Genomic DNA, 12,858 nt, shown 5'->3' with positions numbered 1-12,858 from the left:
CACCCCCCACCACCCAGACCCTCACCACAGATGCATCAGACTATGCTTGAGGTGCACACCTGGACGGCAGGTGCGTACAGGGCCAATGGAGCCCACATCAAATCCCTGTGCACATCAAGCAAAAAGAGATGGCTGTCCAGCACGCCTTGATAGCTATCAAGCCCCTTCTCTCCCCAGGGGCTCTCCTGATCAAAACAGACGACACCACTGTGATGTGGTGTATCAACAAGCAGGGAGGGACTCACTCTTACCCTCTGTGCAGGCTGATCATGACCCTTTGGCACTCAGCCTCTGCCATGCAACTGCACCTGTTAGCACAATACCTACCAGGTTCTCTCAACTGTCTGCCAGACCAATTAAGCAGAAATCTTCTGGATCCACACGAGTGGCAGCTCAACAGAAGAACCTTTACCTTAACTCAGAAATGGGCACCCTGAAGGTCGACCTCTTTGTCTCCCACACCAGCCATCAGCTCAGCACATTCTGCACCAGCGAGCATCACTGCATGGCTTGGAAAGTGGATGCCCTGTCCTTCCCCTGGGTCAGTCTATCGGTCTATGCCTTTCCTCCACTACCGCTCATCCCCAGGGTACTGCTCAAAATAAAGGAGGAAAAACCAAGGACAATTCTTATAGCTCCATACAGGCCCCACCAGCACTGGTACCCCTTCCTGTGCAGCCTTTCCCCACTGCCACCATAGCATCTTCCTCAGATTCCAAACCTCGTAACCCAGAGGGAAGGGGAATTCATGCATCCCCAATTGCAGACACTCAATTTGGCAGCTTGACTTATTCCCTAACCCCGGATCAATATGCCAACCTCAGTAAACAAATTCTAGATGTTATACGTGAGGCCAGACATCCTAACACTAGAAAGCCTTATGCTGACAAATGGAAAAGGTTCTGCACCTGGATCCAGCCTAAGAGAGCCAATTTGGCACTGCCCTCCCTCCCTCTCATCCTGGATTATTTAGCTGACCTCTGTGGTCTCTTTCTCCTCTCTAAAAAATTCATGCCTCTGCTATCTCTGCACATTTACCCACTGAGCAGCCCCTTTTCTCACACCCTTTGATCAAACAGTTCCTAAGAGGGGCTAGCAACTTGAGGCCACCCAGAAGAGCACCAACCCTAGCTTGGGACCTTAACTTTGTGTTGGAAAAGCTCACCCTGCCCCCTTTCGAACCAATTTCTTCTGCAGAGCTAAAATTTCTCTCCTGGAAGACAGCTTTCCTTCTGGCCATCACTTCAGCCAGAAGAGTCTCCGAGCTGCAAGTGCTCATGGATGTGGAACCCTTCATCATCTTCCATGCTGACCAGGTATCCCTCAGAACTAACCATCCTTCATGCCCAAGATAGTATCCAGTGTGGCTCTCAACCAATCCATTCATTTGGCCACCTTTTTAACTAACCTCCAGAACAAGGGGGAAAGGATCCTGCACTCTCTAGATGTGCACAGACAGCTCAGATTCTATGTAGAAAGGACCAGATCCTTCAGAAAGTCTCATCAATTGGCTGGTAAGCTTTGCTACAGGGGCAGAAGGCAAAACCATCTCCAAACAAAACATTTCGATATGGATAGCACACTGCATCCATTTCTGCTACAACCAACATGGAAAGCCTCCCCCAAGGGGGTCAGGACTCACTCCACCAGAGCAGCCTCCACCTCTGCAGCTTTTCTCAGAGGAGTCCCCACTAGGGACATCCTGGAGGCTGCCACCTGGACATCTATTCACACTTTTACCAAACATTACCACCTGCCTCTCTTCTCCAAATCCAGGGTAGGGTTTGCCTCTGCAGTCTTGCAGGGCATCCTAGCCAGCCCCTAGTTTCCTTGACTGACTCCACCCATTTCCTCAGCTTTGGGAATCAACTCGAATGTGATGACTGCACCAGTAAAGCACGAAGAACATAGTACAGTTGTGTACACTTAACATAAATGTAGATGTTTGAGTGTATTCACTGATGTTCTTCGTGTTTCACTGTTGCAGTCATTACATTAGGGTAATCTGTTGGCAGGTTGCCCTCAGTCGGCCTGAATTCCAAAGTCTTGGGTCCTGTGTCGGTTGCTGACTCCTCTTCCATGACGTCAGGTCAACAGGGGTATAAAACCAGCAGCAGACGCCATTTTCTTTAGTCTTTCTTGCTGCGCGGTGCCTGAAGCAGAAGCAGAAGCATTTCGCAAGTGCCGGTTGGCCGACTCCTGAAATATTCGTTTGAGTTTCAGAACCAAAGTCTTCACTAAAGCTACTACCCCGTTGGGGAAACTTTTTTCTTGCTCCATTCCAATGTCAGAAAAAGTTAATAATTGTATTACTTGTGGGAAGCAAATACCTCATAAGGATTTACTTTTATGCTGTATTCCTTGCCTAGGCCCTGATCACAACGTGCCTGCCTGTTGGTTTTGTGCTAGATTTAACCAACGCACTATTAAGCGTCAGTATATTTTTGCCTAGTATTTTGGAAACAGATTTAACTACCCAGAAATGTCGTTGGATAGCAATCCGACTACTGGAGTACATAAAAAGCTCAAAGAAAAGGACAGAGAGAGACAGGTGAGGTCCAAAACTGACGACGAAGCTTCTCCTAAGCCAGTTGCTGGTACTCAGTGAGGCGCTTTCGCAGCCCCTGATACCTGCTACTTTTGAGTCGCAGGCTCATACCGACACCCATGTGGAGTCCGGCATGCCGCAAGATACTCAAAGTATTGGACCCACGGATGTATCTACCTCGGATGGGTCCAGAGCAGCTGAGCAGGCACCGGCTTCTGAGGGTGTATTCAGGCCTCAACATTTTTATATCAAACCGATGACAGCTGCAAAATCTAAGACGAAAGCAACTTCTAAAACTAAAAAAATGACGCCTGAGCCACGTGCACAGGCCTCTATGCCTAAAAAACAGATGATCAAAATGTCTGAAGACCTTATTACCCATCCCCCTCCAGGTAAGAGGCCTAGGCAAGATGCTGATTATGAATCTTCAGATCAGGTTTCTATTTCTTCTGATCAGGAATTTATTTATACCTCCCTATGAGGATTCTGATGCAGAGGAGTCCATACTATCTGCATCACCTCCTGAGGATTATTCATTCGGAGAAACAAATTTTTATTCAGAAACCCTGCTGCTGATCCTGAAACTATTTCACAGGGTCCAAAGGGAGTTAAAGCCTCAACAGCAAAAAATCCTACCCCCTCTGACAGATTCAAGGGCACTGGATATAAGGGGAAAAAAGGTTTATACATCTGCAACCTTGGCAATTAGGGCCTTAAACTGCCAGTTTCATATGCTCAAGTATCAACAACATGTTATGGGATTGCTGAAACAGAAAATTATGTTGATTTCTGAATGTGCAGAAAATAAAGAATTGCAGGAATTATTGCATGCAGCTGAACAGGTTGGAAAGCATACTTTGCGATGTGGTTTTGATTCCTTAGAGGCCTCCTGCAAGGCCGCAGTTACTGGATCTGTGATCTGTGATTAGGAGGCATGCCTGGTTAAAGGAACAAAATTTGCCTGATCATGTTAAAGCTAAATGACTAGATGCACCTTTACAGCATGGTACTCTGGTATTGAGGCAGAAGAGGTTTTAAAGAAAATGGAAGACAAAGCTAAGTCTATGCAAACTGTAAAACGCTTCTTACAAGTGCAGCCACCAAGATTCAGTAGACACTGGCCTACAAAAAAATTGGTCCTTTCCTGTGTCAGACAGAGCTCAAAGGGGCAAATCCAGACGCCGTAAGGGTTCCAGATACCAGGTGCAAGATTCATACAGGTCAAAGCAATGGGGCACTTCTACCTCCAAATCTGGAGGAGATAAAGCGCAAATCTACAGAAAACAGTCCCAATGACTTCCCTTTGCCTTCACCAAGCACTTATCTTTTGGCAGCACCCCTAGGGGGAAAATTAGCACTTTTTGCCCAAAATTGGCAGTTAATAACCCAGGACAAGTGGGTGCTAAACATAGCATCACAGGGATACAAATTCCATTTCCATACCCTGCCAGTGGGAAATGGTTGGCCAAATCTGCCAAAAAAAGTCAATGGGCAGAGGCACAGAAACAGGTTATGTCCCTCATGAATATGGAGGCCATTCAGCCAGTACCAGAACAGGAAAAAGGACAGGGTTTTTACTCAAGACTATTCTTGGTACCCAGAAAGGACAAGGCCTGGCGGCCAATACTGGATTTATTGATTTTGAACACATACCTGGACATTCCAAAATTCAGAATGCTGACTTTGCAGCAGCTTCTGCCCATGCTGGGCAAGAATGCTTGGCTGGGGACATTAGATCTAAAAGAGGCATACCTGCATGTCCCAATAAGGCAATCGTGCAGAAGATACATCAGATTCAAGGCTAGCTTAATGCATTACCAATTCTATGCACTGCCCTTCGGCTAATCTACTGCACCCAGGGTCTTTACAAAGTGCCTGGCACCAGTGATTGCATTTTGCAGACAAAGAAGTATACAAATATATCCTTACTTGGGCAACTATCTCATTCAAGCACAGAACAAGGACATTCTTCTTCAACACCTGGCGTTTGTGAAAAGGCTTCTAACATGCCTAGGGTACACAGTAAACGAAAAGAAATCACAACTGGTACCCTCTCAAAAGATAACATTCCTGGGTGCAAGCTTGATTACAACTGCCCAGATGGCTTACCTCATGCCAGACAAGCAAAGGCAACTGACTACTTACTTCAAACTGATGGCAACAAAAACCCAGTTATCTGCAAGACAAATTCTGCAGGCTTTGGGCTTCATGGCATCCTGCATCCTACTGATTCCATATGCAAGACTGAGTATGAGGAAACTTCAATGGTACCTAAAATGTTTATGGAGTCAACATTGTCACAGTCTGGAAACAATGATTCCTCTCATTCCCTGCTTACAACAGGAGTTTCTATGGTGGGCAAAGGCATGTCACCAAAACATGGGATGGCCCTTCACTCTACCCCCTGCCAGCCAAACATTAATAGACGCATCAGATTATGCATGGGGTCCCACATGGCGGGAAGATGCATTCAGGGCATATGGACCCCAAAACAAATGCATCTACATATCAACCAGAAAGAGATGCTAGCTGTTCAAAATGCCCTAACAGCCTTCAAGGATTTACTTCATCCAGGACAACTACTGATAACGACGGACAACACCACGGTCATGTGGTTCATAAACAAGCAGGTGAGCACGCACTCATAACCCCTTTGCAGATTAGCCATGGCACTGTGGGACACAGCTTTGACCTTCCAAGTACATCTTCAAGCTCAATTCCTGCCAGGAAAACAAAATACTCTGGCAGGTGGCTTAAGCAGAAACCTTATGGATCCTCACGAGTGGAAACTAGATCCACAAGTCTTCAGCATGATAAATAAATGGGGGAGCCCAGACATAGATCTATTTGCCTCTTCTCAAAATTATCAATTAAAAAGATTCAGCACAAGGACTTATATCACAGACAAGCATGGAAAGTGGACGCCCTATCCTTCAGTTGGAAAAAGCTATCCATTTACGCCTCTCCTCCTCTGCCTCTTCTTCCCAAGGTCCTCCTAAAAGTCAGACAAGAGAAACCAAAGATGATACTAATTGCCGCGGACTGGCCCCGCCAATACTGGTACCCAATCCTAAGGAACTTGTCTCAATACCCAGCTTGGACCTTACCTCAAAGACCTCAACTATTGTCCCAGCAAAATAATCAGATGTTATGTAGTCCTATCTCGCCTACATTCTTACCCGTGGGTTTGGAGCCAAATATCAGCTCCGACTCAGCCGATTTTACTAGCTCAAAGTCTCTCATTGGCTGGGCTAAGTGGGTATCCCATGGTGCACTGCTCCATATCCCCAGATCTCGTTTGCCGCTTGTGTAGCTCGGACGTGGTCTCGCTAGACTGTGGCTAAGTACCTTCTTTTTTGCTATTTCTCTTAGAGAAATTTGATATTTCGTACCCAAAAGCTATTTTGATAGCTATTCCTTGATGCTGTGTTTGAGTGTGGTAGTTGTGTTTTTTGGTATCCCTAACTGTTCCAGCGGGCTAGGCCCGTTTTAGTTAGAGGACCTAGTCCTCTCCTCTGTTGTTAGATAAACTTTTAGTGTGATTGTGTTTGTCTGTGTCCCCTAGAAGAACAGTTTCCATTAGAGGTTCTTAGATTGTGTCTAGTAGAGTTTTTTCTGGTGTTTCTACTTTGTGTGTTGTTCCCGCCCTTTTTTGTGATTTGTATCTAGGTGGTTTCACTTAGCGCTAGTTATAAGATGTCTAAGGATCAGAAGGAGCATAAGCCTTCTGGCTTTAAAAAAATGTTCCATGTGTGGATATAAGATGTCCATCACGAATGGACACTCTGTGTGTGTTTACTGCCTTGGAGCCATCCATTTACAGGAGTCGTGTAGCTTTTGCCACGTGTTCAGTCCTAGGGTGCTCCAGGAGAGGAAAAATAAATTAATATTGAAGGGACTTCTAAAACCATCGTTTGAGGAAGCTATAGACTTGGCTTCCAGTTCTCAGTCGAAATCCAAAGCTTCCAAGGCTAAGAAAAGGTCTCCGGCTCCATCTGCCTCTCTGGAGCCTCTGGAGAAGATTACTGTATTGGATTCTACCTCCTCGGCTCCACTGTCCTCGGGGCCGCAGGACGTATCCGTGTTAACTGAATCGGCGTCGGCACCTATCATTCAGCCAGTCGCTCAGTGTGATGCATGGTTCACCTGACAAGAGATCCCAATCTCCATCACTCTCCTCCATATCCTCCAGGCTTTCTGATTTGGATGTTGATGGGGTGGTGCAGAGGCTCCTACAGTCGCCGGTGTTGGCTAAATTGTTCTCGGCTCTGACCCACTCAGCTCCAGAGCCAGTTCCTATGACCGTTTCGATGATTCCTCCTCTGAGCACATCCTTGTCGTCGGAGCCGGTATGCTCCACTCCAAGTGATGTTCTGCGCCGGCTCCGATACCCCCTCAGGGTCTATCGGTGCCGACCTCGGCTCCAACCATGTTGGTTCCGTCCACAGTGTTTGGGACTTGGGTCTCTTCGGTCGGGCCCGAGGGGGATACTTCGGGACATCTGTCGGTTCCGTGTCTCCCACTCGGTGCATTGGCTCATGGGACCCTGGTCCCGGTCGTGGCCTCGAAGGCCAGCCGGTCCTCGGACTCGTGGGGGGGGGGTGGCGGCCTTCGAGGCCATGCGGAGCGCGCTGGCCAGATCATCAGCTACATCACCCGGGCGGCAGCCACCCAGAAGGAAGTAACAGAGTCTTCTTCATCCGTCCATCCTCCTAACAAGGAGTCTAGGACCATGGATCGGTACGGGAAGCGTACCCTATCGTCAGCAACCTTCACTCTATGGTCGCTGAATTATCTGTCTCACTTCACTCTGCTCCAGAGAGATCTCTTCAAAGAGTTGGGAGATACTCTTGTGGGTAACATACCTGAGGCGGTGGCTCAGATGGCTAACGCCCATGTCTCTACCCTCAACTCCATTGCTAACTCGTCCATGCGGCTCATTTCGTATGCAGCCGAGGGAGCGAGTAGGGCAGCAAGCTCAGGGGTCGCCTTTAGAAGGCAAGCCTGGCTGCACCTGTGTCACTTTGCGGAAGCCTTCAAGTCTTCCTTCATTGACACCCCATTTGACGGTTCCTCCTTGTTTGGGACCAAAGTAAAAGACACCCTCACCAGGTGCGAGCAAGAAGGAAAGACCCTGTCTACCATAGGGGTCCATTTTCCCTTCCTTGTAGGCCTTATCCCAAGGCCCAGTGGGGGGGGGGGGGAGATGTGGCTCAAGAAATCACAGAGGTTTTTTCCTACCGCACAAGGTGAACCCCCATCCAGAGGTGGGGGAGGGGGGTTATTCAGGGAGATGTTGCCCCAGAGGCAGAGGGGGCCCCCGCAATTCGGGAGACCTCGACTCCTTCTGTGGCTCTCCATACTCTCATTCCTGAGGGTGTACCTGACTGCGCTTATCCGGAGCCAGTCGGGGGTCGAATTTCCTTATACCTGGAAGCCAGGGAGAGCATTACCCAGGACCGATGGGTATTACGGATAATTTCCGGAGGTTACCTCATTCCATTCTCTTCAGTACCCCCGCCAATCAGAAAAATCCCAGACGTTCCACCCAGTCAAAGGGATCAAGCAGCCTCAGAGGTCTCGCAGCTGCTAGAAAAAGGAGCCATGCAATGTGTCCCCTCAGACCAAGTTGGATTAGGGACTTGCACAAGATTCTTTTTGGTGCCGAAAAGAACAGGGGACCTAAGACCCATACTAGATCTCAGTCAACTCAACAATCACGTACACAAGTCCAAGTTCCGTATGGTCACACTACAATCGATTCCTCCATTGTTGGGAGAGGAGTATGGATGTGCTCCATTGACCTCAAGGATGCTTACTACCATGTCAAAATGGACAGAACATCCAGGAGTCACCTACGCTTCCGGCTGGGAGCCAGTCACTTCCAGTTTCGAGCCCTGCCCTTTGGTCTCACCACAGCCCCCAGGGTGTTCACCAAATATATGGCGGTGGTGACTGCTCATTTGAGACGTCAGGGATTCCAGGTGTTTCCGTACTTGGATGACTGGCTCCTTACCGCCCCCACCAGGCATCAACTAGTTCAGACCAGGGACGCTACCATCAATCTATGTTACCAGTTGGGCATAACAATAAACTGTGAAAAATCTGCCTTATTGCACTCACAGCGTGTCACCTTTATAGGAGCAGATTTAGACACCATTCGAATGCAAGCATTCTTACCACAAGAAAGGATCACAGTATTACAACAACAAATACACATGCTGATGCCCCTGAGACAGGCAAAGGCAAGACTGGTTGTCCAACTCCTAGGGACCATGGCAGCAACTATCATGTTGGTCCCTCTAGCGAGAGTACACATGAGACTTCGTCAATGGCTTCTCTTTGTTCAGTGGTCTTTCCAAAGACTCCCACTACCTCATCCCATCTTACTCTCGGACAGGTGCAAGCAGGACCTCCGTTGGTGGCTGTGCACCAACAATTTCCTATCCCTGTTGCCACGGTGACCACAGACGCCTCCCAGATGAGGTGGGGGGACATTATCTTGGCAGGACAGTCCAAGGCACGCAGCAGGAACACGAGATACATTTGCATATAAACGTCCTGGAGATGAGAGCAGTGCTTCTTGCATTGCAGGCACTTCAGAAATTTCTTCCTCTAGGGACTATTGCGATACACTCAGACAACATGTCAGTAGTGTGATATCTCAACAAGCAAGGGGGAACCCGGACTTACCCTCTGTGCAGAGAGGCTATGTGAGTGTGGCATTGGGCAATAGCCTCCCAACAGTTTCGGTGGCAATGCACATTCTGGGGAAGTCCAGCGTAATAGTGGACAGGCTAAGCAGAGCTATCCTTATGCCTTACGAGTGATCCCTGAATCGCCTGGTTGCAGAGCGAATCTTCAGCAGATGGGGTCAGCCTTGCTGCGACCTTTTTGCCAGCCCTCTCGATGCGAAATTCAGCAGCTACTTCACGCTGACCCCCCCCCCCCCAACAGGGGGAAGCACCCAGGGACACTGGTTCACGATTGGCCCCCTGGTCTGCTTTATGCTTTCCCTCCGTTTCCCCTGCTGTCAAGGGTGATTCAGAAAGCGTAATCCTTGGGAAGCAGAATGATTCTGATTGCGCCACACTGCCCTCGTCAAGTCTGGTTCCCATTTCTTCAACCAACATTGTGGGCACTCCTTGGATTCTGGACCCTCAACCAGATTTACTGACACACATGGGACAGTTCCACCCCTCTCTGACCCTCCGGTTGATAGCCTGGCTACTCCACTTCCATCGTTAGTCAGACATCATCATTTTTCACCGGAAGTGGTCCATATATTATCGTCCTCTCATAAGCCATCCACTAGAAAGATTTATTCTAGTAAATGGAAAAGGTTCTCTATCTGGGCACATACTAGAGGCATTGATCCTTGCACAGCTCCAATGGATTCAGTTCTGGAGTTCTTGTCTATGCTTTTCTATCAGGGGTCAACATCAGCCACCATCAAAGCTCAGCTTCCGGCGATATCTAATTTCCACGTAGCGAATGAACCTAGTCTCATGGCACACAGACTATGCAAAGCATTCCTTAAAGGTACTCTGTTGCTTCGTCCCCCAGTGTCTGAACCTATCATGCCCTGGGATCTCAATTTTGTTCTACAAGCCTTTACTTTACCACCATTTGAGCCTGCAGCTACCTGTGAATTAAAATTCTTGACATGGAAAACAGCATTCTTAACAGCAGTCACTTCAGCGAGGCGGGTTTCGGACATTCAAGCCCTCTCCATCAAACCCCCATATTTAATCTTCCATAAAGATAAGGTCTCTCTTAGACCAAACCCCTCGTTCCTTCCAAAAGTGGCTTCCGTGTCTAACATGAATCAGTCCATTGAGTTGCCTGTTTTCTTCCCCCACTTTTCTAACAAGGCAGAATTTAGATTTCACCAATTGGATGTACATAGACAGTTACACTTCTGTCTACACCGGACAAAAGATGTCCGGAACTCTGACCAACTCTGTCTCCTTTTTGGAAAACTGAATGGGTTCTCCGGTATCCAAGGTCACGCTGTCTAGATGGATAGCCAGTTGTATCTCTTTCATCTATCAGGCAGGAGGTAAAAATTTGCCATTTCCAGTCAAGGCACATTCTACTCTGGCTGTTTCTACATCCACAGCCTATCAAGCTAGATTGTCAATGGATGATATATGTGCTGCAGCTACTTGGACTTCTCCTCACACTTTTGTTTCTCATTACAAATTGGAAAATTGGAAGTGGTCTCCAGGGGCAGGTCTTCCTTTGGCTCCACAGTTCTCAGGAGTATTTTCCTATGAGCCACCCAGGATGTAGATGCTAGGGGCACTGTCCCACTGGTAAGAATGTAGGCGAGATAGGACTACATAACATCAAGAAGTTATGTACTCATCATAACGTTCGATGTATGTAGTCCATCTCGCCTCACATTCTTACTTACCCTCCCACCTTCCCCCTGCCTGGATGATTTGGAGGTTAGGTTGTCACCTACAGAGTCCATTTGATTAGTTTATTGTTTATATGGAGTACAAATGATTTTCGCAGCAAACTAGATCTGGGGATATGGAGCAGTGCACCATGTGATACCCACTTAGACCAGTCAATGAAAGACTTTGAGCTAGTAAAATCTGCTGAGTCGGAGCCGATATTCGGCTCCAAACGCACGGATAAGAATGTGAGGCGAGATGGACTACATCCATCGAACTTTATGGTGCGTACATAACTTCTTGATCTTGCACAATCAACTCCAGACACTGAACCTGGCAGCATGGCTGATCATATAGTTATACAAGCAACACCTCTCATTAAAGCTGTGATGGATGTCATTTTGGAAGCCAGAAGGCCTACTACTAGAAAATCTTATGCTGATAAATGGAAGAGATTCTGTGCTTGGAATCGAGCACAAGGAACTGATACAGCAGAACCAATATTCCTCAGATATTACAATACTTGACTGAGATGCTTGACAAAGGCCTATATTTCTCATCAATTAAAATCCATGCCTCTTCCATTTCGGCTCATTACAGTACAGAGCCACCAATCTTTTCTCATCCTTTACTGAAGCAGTATCTTAGAGGAGCCAAAAATTTAAGGCCTCCTAGAAGATCACCAATACCTGCATGGGACCTCAATTATGTGTTGGAAAAGCTCACCCTGCCTCCATTTGAACCAGCTGCTACTGGTGATATAAAGTTCTTATCATGGAAAACAGCTCTGCTGTTAGCAATTACTTCAGCAAGAAGAGTCTCAGAGCTACAGGCCCTCATGGCTGTGGAGCCTTTTATCATATTTTACCCAGACCAGGGTGTCTCTGAGGACAAATCCAACACTTATGCCTACGTCTGGCTCTTAATCAAACTATTCATCTGCCAGTCATTTATCTAAATCTGCAGAACAAGGGGGAGAGAATTCTGCATTCCTTGAACGTACACAGACAGCTGAGATTCTGCTTGAGCAGGACTAAAGCTCTAAGAAAAACTCAGCAATTGCTAGTGACATATACTGCAGGATCAGAAGGAAAGGCTACTTCAAAGCAGACTCTTTCAAAGTGGATAAGCCACTGTATTCGTTTCTGCTACTTACACCGTGGTAAACCTGTGCCCAAGGGCATTGGGTCCCATTCCACCAGAGCTGCAGCTACTTCAGCAGCCTTTCTCAGAGTAGTACCAACCAAAGACATTCTAGAGGCTGCTACTTGGAATTCTGTCCACACCTTCACAAACCATTACCATTTGCCTCTCTACTCTAAGTCCAGGGCAGGCTTTGCCACTGCAGTTCTGCAGGGCCTTATAGCCGTACCTAATGCTGTTTAGCTCCAGCCCCCCAACCATAGCTTTGGGATTCTACCCAAATGTAATGGCTGCAACAGTGAAACACGAAGAACATAGTACAGTTGTGTACACTTACCATAAATGTAGATGTCCGAGTGTATTCACTGTTCCAGTCCAGGTTATCGTCCCTCCATCCCCCCTTTCATTCTGGAGTTTATCTATCCTTCTCAATCTTCTACAGCCTATGTAGTATATTTGCTTGTAGATGAAGGTAAAGTTTATATTGATGCATGTATATATAGTTTTTATACATATATATTTTTGCTACCTTTGTGGGGGTACCTGACATCTGGGGCAAGAAAAACTAAAGAAAATGGCGTCGGCTGCTTGTTTTATACCCCTGACGACCTGACATCATGGAAGAGCAGACAGCAATCGATGCAGGACCCAAGACTTTGGAATTCAGGCCGACTGAGGGCAACCTGCCAGCAGATTACCGTAATGTAATGATTGCAACAGTGAATACACTCGAACATCTACAATTATGGTTAAGTGTACACA

General features: G+C 47.3%; 1 protein-coding gene across 3 annotated transcripts in view; it reads left to right on the top strand.

Moving 5' to 3' along the window:
• Positions 1-12,858, top strand: part of LOC122815473 (RAB3A interacting protein) — a 1,760,500-nt gene that overhangs the window by 308,096 nt on the left and 1,439,546 nt on the right. The window lies entirely within an intron of this gene.

Source organism: Protopterus annectens, chromosome 11.part0 (assembly GCF_019279795.1).
Source record: "Protopterus annectens isolate FY-2018-M chromosome 11.part0, PAN1.0, whole genome shotgun sequence".
NCBI classification, from domain to species: domain Eukaryota; kingdom Metazoa; phylum Chordata; order Ceratodontiformes; family Protopteridae; genus Protopterus; species Protopterus annectens.
Note: the sequence above shows the minus strand (reverse complement) of the source record. Positions and strands in the feature narration are given on the sequence as shown.